The 12,572-nt window shown below is 38.2% G+C and overlaps 1 pseudogene; it reads left to right on the plus strand.

Annotated features, from left to right (window-relative positions):
• The first annotated feature begins 6,031 nt into the window (after window positions 1-6,031).
• LOC136218326 (protein PHOX1-like) lies at window positions 6,032-12,180 on the plus strand (annotated as a pseudogene).
• Window positions 12,181-12,572: the final 392 nt, after the last annotated feature.

Here is a 12,572-nt window from a genome sequence, read left to right on the forward strand (position 1 = left end):
TCAGCCTTAATAGACAAAATTTAAATTAGTTCATATCCCCCTCTTGGAACTAATCTTGTCACGTTATACGGGACCAACAGCAAGGATGAAACCTTTGAGACATTTTCAACATTAGTAAGAAAACTTGAAAATGATAAAGACCTAAAGTTGGCTCACATCCGAAGTGATAATGGTGGAGAATTCAAAAACCAATAGTTTGTTGAATTCTGTGAAGCCAGCGGCATTGACCATAATTTTTCTGCTCCTAGAACGCCTCAACAGAATGGGATGGTTGAGAGGAAAAACAGAACCTTGATTGAAATAGCCAGGACAATGCTGAGTGAGCATAGGCTTCCAAAGTACTTTTGGGGAGAAGCTGTCAACACAGCTTGCTACATACTTAATAGAGCTCTAGTTAGACCCATATTAAAGAAGACTCCCTACGAACTTTGGAAAGGACGAAAACCCAACATTGGATACTTTCGTGCCTTCGGCTGTAAATGTTTTATTCTAAATACTAAAGACAACCTTACTAAGTTTGATTCAAAAACTGATGAAGCTATCTTTTTAGGCTACTCAACAAACAGCAAAGCATATAGAGTTTTCAATAAACGAACTCAGGTCTTAGAAGAGTCAGTACACGTTGAGTTCAATAAAACTAACCCTGCAGGAAAAGACAAGCAGCTGAATGAGGATGATCCATACTCAGCACTTGCTGACCAAGAAACAGCCGCTGAGCCACTACCTCAAGGGCTGACCAAAGGTAAAAGCGAAACTCAAATTGTTTTCACTAACCAATCTATACCTGCATAGATTGTTGAAACACAACCAGCTCAAGATATCACTCTACCGAAAGAGATCAGAATACCAAGAGGACACTCAGAGAGTGCCATTCTTGATGCCGCTGAAAACACTCTGATGACAAGAAATCAACTCAGGAGATGCCTCAGCAACGTTGCATTCGTCTCAGTTTAGAAACCAAAGAACTTCTCTGAAGCTGAGCACGATGAGTTCTGGATGAGTGCAATGCAAGAAGAACTTGATCAGTTCAGAAGAAATAAAGTGTGGGACTTAGTGCCAAATCCAAGAAGCCAGAAGACCATAGGAACAAGATGGGTCTTCCGCAACAAGCTAGATGAACAAGGGAACGTGGTCAGGAACAAAGCAAGACTTGTAGCTCAGGGCTATAGTCAGCAAGAAGATATTGACTACGGGGAGACCTTCGCCCCAGTGGCAAGGCTAGATGCTATAAGAATTTTAGGTGCATATGCAAGTTATATGAACTTTAAATTATTTCAAATGGATGTTAAAAGTGCATTCCTTAGTGGAGTTATAAACGAGGAAGTCTATGTTAATCAGCCTCCGGGGTTTGAGGATCCCAAGTTCCCAAACCACGTTTATAAACTCAAAAAGGCTCTGTATGGTCTCAAGCAAGCACCACGTGCTTGGTATGAGAGGCTGACCAGTTTCCTGTTGACTAGAAATTATGTCAGAGGTAAAGCTGATACAACCTTATTCATTAAGAGGAAGGGTAAAGATACCCTATTGGCTCAGATATATGTTGATGACATTATTTTTGGTGCCACTAATGAGTCCATGTGCAAGGAATTTAGTAAGCAGATGCAGACTGAGTTTGAAATGTCAATGATGGGAGAACTCAACTTCTTCCTTGGACTTAAATCAAACAAGGGAAAAATGGCATCTTCACCAGTCAAACTAAGTATGCTAAGGAGATATTGAAGAAGTATGAACTTGAGAACTCCAAGTCAATATCTACCCCTATGGGCACTGGCACTGTCCTCTGTGCTGATGAAAATGGTAAGTCAGTAGACAACAAATTGTACCGAGGTATGATTGGCTCTCTACTCTACTTAACTGCTAGTAGGCCGGACATTCAGTTCTCAGTATGTTATTGTGCTAGATATCAATCTAACCCTAAGGAATCTCATTACATAGCTGTAAAAAGAATCCTTAGATATTTTCAAGGCTCAGTGAATATAGGTTTATGGTATCCCAATACTTATGATTTCACACTCATTGGATACACTGACGCTGACTACGGACGAGACAAGTTTGAACAAAAAAGCACCTCAAGAGGATGTCACTTCCTTAGAAGCTGTCTTGTGTCTTGGTTCAGTAAGAAGCAGCCGTCAGTAGCCCTGTCAACCACTGAAGCTGAGTACATTGTTGGTGGAAGCTGTGTTGCTCAAGTCCTCTAGATTAAGCAACAACTAGAAGATTATAGCGTTCAGACTAAAATAATTGAAGTCAAATGTGACAACAAGAGTGCCATTGACCTATCAAAGAACCCAATCCAGCACAGCAGGATGAAGCACGTCAGCATAAGACATCATTTCATCAGAGACCATGTACTCAAGGGAGAGATCAAGCTGACCTACGTCCCAACGGATGAGCAGCTTACTGATATCTTCACAAAGCCACTGGCTCGTGAGCAATTTAACATACTAAGGGAAGCCATCGGTATGTTTAATCCTCTTCAATGAAATTCTATGTTTAAATTAAACGTTGAGTGATTACCATGCTGAGTAGGCTTACATACTGAGTGATTATATCAAGCTGAGTTACTAAGCACACGAATAATTCCTTTGCGTAAAACTGATTACTCAGAACATTAAACATTTAGAATTCTTAACACTGAGTAAAGATCCGTTGCACAATTAATGCTAAACACACGAATTAAATAGCCACCTAGGATGACGTAAGCGCAATAATTAGAAAATACATGCGCCGATTGTGTCATAAATGCCAGAATTATTATCGATTGAGTATCTCGAGGTCAAATCGTCACCTCAACGCTTCAGATCAACTCGACACCTCTATAAATAGTGGACGAATTCCCACTTGTACCTCTTTACGCTCAGAAATTTCTGGTATTCAAATCCTCTCTTTTCTAAAAATCCCAAACCTCTCAAATTTCTCTGAAAATCATGTCGAATTTTCAGAATCTCTCCGGAGGCGGTTACAACGACAACCACTCCGATGAAAATCCATCGTACCAAACTGAGCAAGAACACGAGGAGACCTTAACTGAATCTCAAGGAGCAGGTCAGCATGACCATTCTAAGGTCACAACACCAAGCAAGAAACCCCACGTTGACCAAGCTGCCTCTTCGAAAGGGAAACAGAAGCAGGATAAGGGAAAGAAACCGATGGAACGTACCTACTCCCTAGTTTACAACAACGTAAGGGGATTGATAACAACCCAAATTATTATTGAATAAGGAATAAGGGAAAATTAATAGAAATAATGGCAAACCATTATTCCTTCTAAAAGAGATATTTATACATGATTAATGTGGAATTAATGATAATTAATGCAGGGGAGAATATGCAAATAATGAGGAAAAGGAAGGAGTCTCTAGCATTATGCCACGTCACGTGGACCATGGCGAGATACGCCATAACAAGATACGCCCGATGAGAGCGAGTAGCGGAGACCCGCCATAGCTCTCAAGGAGAGCGTACATACGCCTTGACGGATCAAAGAATACGAAAAGGGATATTCACCTTGAGAACGCCGCAAGAAGAACCGGATGACGGATCTCCACGGTTCAGCTCAGTGAGATCCGCTGGCGAACCTATGAGGCGAATCTCCTCTTTCACCCGATTCATCACAGTAACGGCTAACCGTCGACTCGGCTATAAAGACCATTAATGAGCTATCAATTAGCTAACCGCCAGGTTAAAGGTAACCAGTAACCGCCAGCTTAAAGGTAACCAGTAACCGCCATTAATAGAGCATTAATGGAGACCTTCTAGTTGCTGAAGGTTACGACTTCCTAGCTATATATAGCCTACATCCCTAGGCTATCAAGGTACACTTTTACTTACCCTTTGTCAATTCAGTTTGCTCTCTTGTTCTTCCTTACTGACTTTGGCATCGGAGCTTCCCCCCGTCGAACCCAACGACGCCCCCACAGGGATGGAAGACAATCGGAAATTCTCCACTAGTTATCAGGGATATAAGGTTGACGACTCCCGCTGGTTCTCGAAGAGATTTGTGGAAGCTGAGCAACCCTTCTATGAGTGGATCTCAAAGAACGGCTGGCCCGAGATGTTCTCGACTCGAGAAGCCACCTACCCTGAGTTAGTGTAGGAGTTCTACGCTAACTAAGAGTCGTTGATGATAACTGGGACTACATGGTCACTAAGGTTCAAGGGAAAGATATCTTCATCAACCCTCCTTACCTTGCCAAACTGTTAAAACTGAAAACCGAAGGAGCTAAACTTTGAAAAACAAGTGACCACAAAAAAATTGACCATCCCACTGAGTTCTGCAAACCTGCCGATCATGCCGGGGAAATCTCGAGTACCTCCATGGGTCAGAATCAAAAGATGGCCCATTACATACTGACCAACTTCCTCTTTCCAAAGGTTTACTCCAATTCCTCAGCGTCGAACTTCGAGCAGTGCTTCATCTGGCACATGCTGACCTACCAGCCGATCAACATGCCAATCTTTCTAATCAGTGGTTTTCAAAGAAGTACTGGAACCCTTAGGTTAGGCTCCCTTATTACCAGAATCCTCAAAGACTATCAAGTGAGTTTGGTTGAGGAAATTAATGTTTGGGGGACTAAAATTACCGCAGCTGCATTATTCGACTTGGTTTACGACCAACCCATTGTCCCTAAGAAAGGAAAAAGGGCCGCTGTTAAGGAAACAGAGGGGATGCTGACCAGAGAAGGAAATAAAGTAAGGAAAGCTCAAGCTGATAAGCAAGACAGAAAGAGGAAAGTTGTTCAAACCTCTTCCAAAGACGCTGACGCTCCACCGAAAAAGATTCGGTTTGTGTCCAAGGGAACTAAGCCTCAAGTTCAACAAGGTCAGGTTGGACCTAAGTCAGCAGAAAACCTCAAAAGGCAAGCTGAGCCTGAGGAAGAAGAAAAAAGAGGACACTCCTGAGCAACCACTAAGAAAGAAGAAGAAGATCTCTTATGGGTTAAGTCCTATCGATGCACCCCCGCTTGACGTCGTAATCTCTGAAGACTCACATTACATGAGAAGTCAAGGCATTGACCTTGAGAAAACCCCCACTGACCAAGATGAAGAAGAACTGGGTAATCTCAGAGGTCAGTTTGATGCTGAGGAGACATCAGATATTGAGCAACATGAAACAACCAACACTGAGCTGGTTGAAGAACAAGCTGAGCCAACAACAAAAGATCATGCTGATCAAGGGGTAACTTCACCTTCTGACTCAATTGACTCTATTCAAGCTGACCCCTCTCCTTCAAAGACTAAGAAATTGAGGAGACTTAAGAAGAAGGCTCATAAATCCCCAGTCATTGACCTTCTGGATGACTCACCTCTACGGGATCCGATCACTGATCTCTCTGACATGCAGTTCAAATTCTTCTATAATCCAACTGAGTTTTCTCCACCAGAGCAACAACAAAAGCAAGCCTCTGTTTCTCAGCCTAAGGAACATGCCGACTCAATTGCTACTCAAGGTTAAGATAATACCGAGCACATCCTCAAAGTCCCTGCTGCTCAAAACATTGAGATAGCAAAGGAAACACCTGCTCAGGTCAGTGCTGAAACTCCTCAACCTCCTCAAACCAGTCAGCTTCAGCCTGACTCTAAGCAAGTAGATCATTCTGCCGATCACCCTCTTCCACATCCTCAAGTGCAGAATATCAACCAGTCAGCTTCTGCTGGCAATCTGAACTCAAGTCCAGCCACTGATCATGCTGGCACTTCCAATAATGAAAGGAACCAAACACATCCACCTTCTGGTTCTACTCGTATTCCGGCAACTAGGCCAAACCATGATGGATTCTATACTTATCTGAATTCCACTGAGTCTGGTCGAAGAATCATTGACTCAGCTCAAGTCCTACTCCAGGGGTTTCATCAAACCAATGCCGGCGTCGCTGGGTCTGTTCCTATTGAGCCAACTCAACTTTCCTCTGTCACTCAGCTTCTCACAGAAATCAAAGGTCTAAAGGATCTTCTGAGTGTCATGACATCACTCCAGTCTCAACAGCCCAAGTAGGAATCAATAGTAAAGTTGGCCGAACTCCAGCTGACAATGGTCAATCACATGAACTCTCTCCAAGGTCAATTTCAAAACCTGTCAGCTGCGAACTCCATGTATGCAACTTTTGCTGAAGTTCATCAACTCTTTACCCAGCTTCACTCTGAGCAGGCCAGAACCAATGCTCAACTCTCTTCCCCCTCCCAATGCTCCATTGAGCAAATTAGTGAGGCTGTTCGTCTACTCTACTTGAGTAAGGAAGAGATGGAAACTGACAAACTCAAGACAAATGAGTTTCTGCAATACTCCCAATCCATCTTCAAACATGCGCGTCACACGAATGCTCAACGTCAGTATTATGACTCAGCTCTGCTTAAAATGTTTCATCAAGCTTATGCCATGCTGACTGACACTATCATCTGGGTTGGAAAGTCTCAAGAATACATTCTGAGTATGCTCAATGCCTCGGTCAGGGTTCCCTGTTCTGTCTTAGATGATGGTGTTCCTGTCTTTGATGGTCTAAATGAAAGCACGCGTAGGCTTAAGGCATTCTCTGTGTGGTTAACTCGTGCTGCTCTCAAAAACACCTTCATTCAATCTCCTCCCGATGCTGGCAAAACGGGGGATAAAGAACAAGATAGAACTCAGCATATAGGAGAAGCATCTGGAAGTCAGCAGAAATAAAAGGGAAAAGCCAAAGAGCATTCTTCCCAAGTCAACAAGAAAAAATAGCTTGACTAAATTTGCTAGACTTAGCTTTTGAAACTTGTATTCTTTTCCTGATGTATTTTGTTGTGCTGACCATTAATCCAAAACTATGCATGCATCTTTTTTCTTTTCAAATTGACTAATCTTATGTGATGCTTACTTATGTTGTGTGCTAAACATTTAACGTATCTTCATTAAATCAACTGTGTTGTTTGTTTACATTGCTTCATGTTTGTCTGCTATGTTGATCTATACGTTGACCTCTTTTATATGTCCTTTTAACTAAACCTTATTGAACAAAGATATACTCAGCGTACTCTGATATCTAAATCTTCCGTATAACTTAACTGAGTTAAATAGCATATGTTCCATGAGCTGACCTATTTCTGAAAAACTGACCTTAGACTTACTTGATTGTACCTTGAAATGTTTAAAGTAAAACTAAGTCAGTAGCTCAACCCTTACGGGGGAGTATCTTGAGAAAAATAAGGTCAACTATCATGGGGGAGCTCAACACTGAGTTCCTTACTGAATATTTTTGCCAACATCAAAATGGGGGAGTTTGTTGAAACACCTTTCCACATGATTTTGATTTGACAAAATTATTTACACTACAAGAAAATCATTTTTTGGCAACGCAAAATGTCGTTGCTAAAAACATGTTTTGCAACGACAATGCATTATTTGCAACGACAACGCATCGTTATGAGTATGTCTGTTGCCAAAGCTTTCTGCAACGATATAAGTGTTGTTGCCAAATATATATATTCAGCAACAACATCGTTGTTGCGAAACGTTTTACGTTGCCAAATCTGTAACATATCCGAGTAGATGAAATATATCTTTTGCAACGGTATTTTGCGTTGCTATATATATTTTTATTTCAGCAACAAATTCCATTGTTGGTATAATTGTTAAGATTTAGCAACGACATATGTCATTGCTATATATTTTAACGTTTAACAACGATATTTATCATTGCTATTTAGTTTAACGTTTAGCAACGATATTTATCATTGCTATATAGTTTAATTCATTGCAACAAGAGTTGACGTTGCCACATAAGTTAATGTTTAGCTACAAATTTTGTCGTTGCCATATATGTTGTTGTAGTTCACCAACATATGTTGTCACAACTTATTGTTGCCAAACAAACTAATACCTGAATACATATACATATTATTATTATTTTTTATTTTGTAAATTATTATATATATATATATATATATATATAATATAACATAACTAAATTGGAATCTAATTTATAATAAATAGCTTAATAGCCATAATTAGTTACCAAGTCAACATATATTCTTCTTTACAAAACGAGTTTATCTAATTACATAAAAAAAACTAACTTAATAAATCACCATCACATGGTCTAAAATCTATCAAAGATGGTAAAAAGTTTGAGTATGAATTTCACAAAAAAGTATAACCACAGATAGTTAGCTATACAAAATGTGGTCTATTCTCAAGCATGAATTCCTCTTTATGCTTCACTTTCATCCATCTACACTATCATCATCATGAAAACTCCGGCCTAAATAAGAAAAAGAAACAAACTACAATATGGATTATGTATAGAAATAGGGTCATGACAAATTAAAATAAAATATCCTAGACTAACATAAAAACAAATACTAATCATTATTAAAATAATAAATACTTAAATGAGGCATCACATAGTTTGCCTTAATATGGTACAAAGTCATAATGCTAAATATCTCAAATTAAAATATAAGAATATTGTATAAGAATTTAAAGTGGTAAATGTTACTCGTACATTAAGCATAACATTGATTTGTGTAGCAAGTATATCTTTTAGGTAAATATTACATTGATTCTCAATATACCACTAACTGTTACTACTATACCAAGTTGCAAGAATAAAAAATTCAGTATTATTTTTCAATTTGTAAATAACAGAAAGCGTTGTCCTATGCCAATCTAAATTGACTTTGGACTAATTAGTCATTATAGCATTAACCACATCAACAAATTTATTGAACACAAATACAAGTCCTGGGTGAAAAGCCATAGAAAAATAATACTAGACTCAAAAAGTAAGGAAACTAGGTAGCAGTGAATTTTTATCATAGCAGACACATGTATAGTAAATCATATATGCTCGAGCACTTCGATCACTTAGTTTCATCCATTCTTTATCCATGGACATTTCCTAATTTCCTTCAACATTAAACTAATTTTGGTTAAACTCCTCCAAATATAGTTGCTACTGTTTTCACCATTCAATTGAAGTATTTAAAAAGACCACAATAATAACAACACAAATAGAGATTAATAATAAGTATTTTTATAGTACTAGTTTTTTTATTTTTGTTTTATTGTTATTATCAATTTCTGTTAACTTTTTTTTCCATTTGGATAAATGATTAAGTTGTGAATAAACTATTCATTTTTTTGAGTGTTCATTTTTCCACATGGAATAAATAATTTGTGCCAACACCCACCTACTTTACTTAGCTCTATCTATTTTAATGTTCCAAACTTAATATTTAATGTTTGTTTTACTTTTTCTTAACATTTGTTCCAAAAACAAGTACAATAATTCAAAACTAATAATTCCAAATCAAAATTTAAAAATAGCTCTTAACCAAATCAATGTTTTCATTGTTATACGCTTGGAATCATACATAGACCAACATAATTAGATAGTTCTTCCTTGGTGTCCTCCTTGGGCTTAAAAATGTTCAGGAAAATCTACATAACTAACCAGCCATGACAGTGGAAGAGAATCAAAATTTCCATTCAGAGTATACACAAGCTTTGGCACTTCATGTTACCCAAACAACACAAAAAAGGCCAAAGGCCTTTAAAAAATTTAAGAAAAATAAGTTTTGAATTATTTCAAGTTGAAAACAAGTCAGCATGTTCTTACAAACTTTGATCGCCCAATGATAATTTAAGTATGAAAAAGATTTTCTTTTTCTTGTGTAAGGGCAGGATTTGGTGTTTTCAGGAGTAATATTACAAAAGCTTTGTTACCGAGTTGTGCAGTTCACAGCTCCTCAGATGTAGAGGCAAATGGCCCTTCACCACACTTCACGCTAAACTGAAAGCAGCTGGTCTTTAGGAGAAGTTCACTCTGAAGTGTACCCATACTAGGGAGACTCCTTGCTCGCTTTATGCATATGACTGAAACTCTAATTTGTGGAATCTTTTTAGAAACCTCATTTCTTCATGATCAATGAAAATTATGAGATTTCTAAGACCATAGATTGTGTGCTGCATCTATTCTTAACAGTAATTTCACGGACCCAAATTAGTGGTTTTTATTTTCTAGGATCCAAGTCAGATGCTAAGATCTTATCCCAACTTCCTTCAATTTAAACCAAATCATGGTCTCATGGTAATGAACTCCCTTTCAGAAAAAGAAAAACCTTCAGCCTTAAATTGCCCAGGAGACTGATGTGAAAAAACTATTTTGGACGGACACGGAAACGAAAAAGGAAAATGGACACCAATATAAAATAATATTTTTCTAAAACTTAACCTTTATAAAATAGCTTACCAAAAAAAAACGGGCACGGACATGAAACAGACCGAATACACGAATCACAGAAACGCTACAAAGAGAAGTTTTTATGTAATATAGATAACAGTTTAAAATGATTTAGCAATAAAAGGTTAGTTAGGCTTAACACCACAAATTCGTATAAAGCAAGATGGAAAAACATTAAAGTAGAAAGGTCATTTTAAAAACATGATTTAGAACAAAATTGCTAGGATCAAGTATGAGAAAGCCATTAAATTGCTTCCAAAGAATCATATAGATGTATCTTATCTTAGGAGTAACATGGTTGCATGCTATATGCAGATGGGCATAACTGAATATCCTAAGGCCATTCATGAGTGTAATTTAGCTCTAGAGGTCACACAAAACTATAGTAAAGCACTCATAAAAAGGGTAAGGTGTTACGACGGTTTAAATAGACTTGATTTGGCTTTGAAAGATGTTAAAATGATTTCAAAAATAGAGCTGAATAATGATATAGCATTAGAAGTTTGATTACAATAAAACTGGTGTTTGGCAAAGACATCAGATGGCTAAGTTGCTTGTTAACTGTAGCCTCAATCAACTCAGGGAAGTCATATTTGATCGTTTTCCAAACTCAGGAGCAGTTCTCATTAAGTACAGAGATCAAGAGGGTGATTTGATTACAATAACCTCTGACGAAGAACTCAAATGGGCTGAAACATCAGCTGAATCACAGGCCTCTATCAGGCTTTATTTAGTCAAGGTCGATTCTCAGCAGGATCCGTTCTTTGAGAAACCTGAGAAAGAAATAGACAAGCTGGAGATTGGAAGAAATGGGAACACTGCTATAAAAAATTGGGAACATTTCAAAAGGCGTGGACTCAAAAAGTGGACAGTGCCATATTGATGAATGGGTAGTAGAGTTTGCTAAGGTTTTTAAGGATCATGTGGGGTTGGAATCTGATGTGTATCTTGGTCTTCATGAACTTGGTATTAAGTCTACCTATTTAACTTATTAATACTTCCATTTAATATCATGTCTAATATATATATACTTCTTTTACATATCTGTAACCTTTATCCTATATATTATAAATTTAAGTTCGTGGATGGGTCTAATTCATGATATATGATATAATTTTTTTTTGAAATTTATAACCTATTATATTAAATTAAAAATACATATGAGGCTCCAATTTTTTTGGAGCCTATGCGGGGCTTTGGCTGCCTCAAAGGTAAGCTGGCCGTGTGTCACACTGTTACCAGTGAAGAAGCACAAGGCCTTTTCAACACAGCAACAGAGAAGTTCCAAGAGATGGCTGCTTTAGCATTGTTCAATTGGGGAAATGTTCATATGGCTAGGGAAAGGAAAAGGATTTACTTCACGGAAGATGCTTCAAGGGAGTGTGTGCTTGAACAGATAAAAACAGCATATGATTGGGCACAGAAAGAATATACAGAAGCAGGACAGAAATATGAAGCAGCATCAAGAATCAAATCAGATCTCTATGGAGTCAATCTAGCTCAAGGGCATCAGCAGTTTGAGCAGGCAAAACTATCTTGGTATTATGCAATTGGAAACAATGTTGACTTAGAATCGTGGTATTTCGATGAGGCCATACAACTTTATAACAGAGCAGAGGAGAACATGGAAAGAGGCAAACAAATGTGGAAAGAATCGGAAGTGCATCGCCAAACTGAACTTTCTAGTTTGCTCAAGGTTAGATCTAAAGCAAAGAACATGAGTTTGGATGGGCTGTTTAGAGACACATCAACAGGAGAAGCTGCTGAGCAGACTAAGAAAATGGGATCTCTGATTTGTCTCCTATGGGGCACCATACTCTATGAGCGATCACTTATGGACTTCAAATTAGAGCTTCCAGTTTGGCATGAAAGTTTGGAAGTTGCAGTTGAGAAGTTTGAGCATGCCGAAGCACAAATCTGCCTGCAAATGACTACTTATATTCTGTTTCCAAGTCTTCTGCCTGATTAATAGATATGGAAAAGAAGGTTGTGGTGAAGCAAAAAAGTGGGAGATTATAAAACTATAGTTTAATTCTTTAGTTGCTACATTGGATAGCAGATGGCCTATCAGAGTATGCAGTTGAGGTAATTGTGAATCAATTGAAGGAAAAGAAGGCTGATTAGTTCAGTCATGAAGAAATGACTCGACAAAAATTAAGAAGTGCAACTCGATTGTACATTGGTGATACCTGTTATGCCCTCAAATCAATGAACAATGTGATTGTTGGAAGTTATGTTGTTCGTCGTGCAGTCAATCCTACCACAAAGATCCCAGAATACTCAATTGATGAGCATGTAAATGGAAATGGGGATCGAGTCAGTGGATCGAAAACTCTTGAAATCATAGAGAAATTCTCTACC

This window comes from Euphorbia lathyris, chromosome 1 (genome assembly GCF_963576675.1).
Source record: "Euphorbia lathyris chromosome 1, ddEupLath1.1, whole genome shotgun sequence".
In the NCBI taxonomy this organism is placed as follows: Eukaryota; Viridiplantae; Streptophyta; class Magnoliopsida; order Malpighiales; family Euphorbiaceae; genus Euphorbia; species Euphorbia lathyris.